Genomic DNA, 826 nt, shown 5'->3' with positions numbered 1-826 from the left:
TGTCAAGTATCAGAAACACACTAATCCAGAGGTTAATACTTTGAAAGTGTGAATAAAGTTACCCCTGCGCGAGCGCATGGAAATTAGATCAGTAGGCAGCAGCAGCGGTTGTCAAACTTTGCGGCGCTATTTTTGGGAGGAGATAGATTATAATACTAACTGATTATAAGGGCCATAATCTACTATTAATTGTTCAAGAATATTATAAAAGTATAAAATTAAATTTGTTTGTAATAGCTTTAAGATTAAATTTATTAATTATAGGTATAAAATTAGTCTTCTTGTATAAATATTGCTGTGCTCGTCAGGGTCCATGATGATCGCATATCTTTTTGTAACATCTTTGTAAACAAACATTGTGGAATATCAATAAAGTATTGAGTAACTATTGAGTATTGCGGTAGTTGTAGTGAGTTATGTTGAATAACTAGCTTTTGAGTGTCATTTTGTTTTAATTGTATATTATAATTAACGTATGTGTATTGTAATTAAAAGAAAAATGAATAATGTTGATTATGACACCGGGATATAATTACATTCAATTATTAAATACAGTGGATCCCAAACTAGGCTGAGCCTGTATCTTGGGATCTTCGATCAACATCGAAGCTTGGGATTAAACCTATTAACACAGCTTTTAACTGATGGTTTATACAAGGTAAAGTTTAATTCAAGTTAAATGCTAAAAAAACACCTGGACTTGATAGTTATTGGGCCATTACTATGGAATATATCTAAGACTAAGATAGCTATGGACTGGAACCAAGATAAATGGCGGCGTGGTAGGGACAGGAGGCGCTGGCGGGATGACCTGGCCGTGTTCTTC

The sequence above is a fragment of the Choristoneura fumiferana genome, chromosome 7 (genome assembly GCF_025370935.1).
Source record: "Choristoneura fumiferana chromosome 7, NRCan_CFum_1, whole genome shotgun sequence".
NCBI lineage: Eukaryota > Metazoa > Arthropoda > Insecta > Lepidoptera > Tortricidae > Choristoneura > Choristoneura fumiferana.
Note: the sequence above shows the minus strand (reverse complement) of the source record.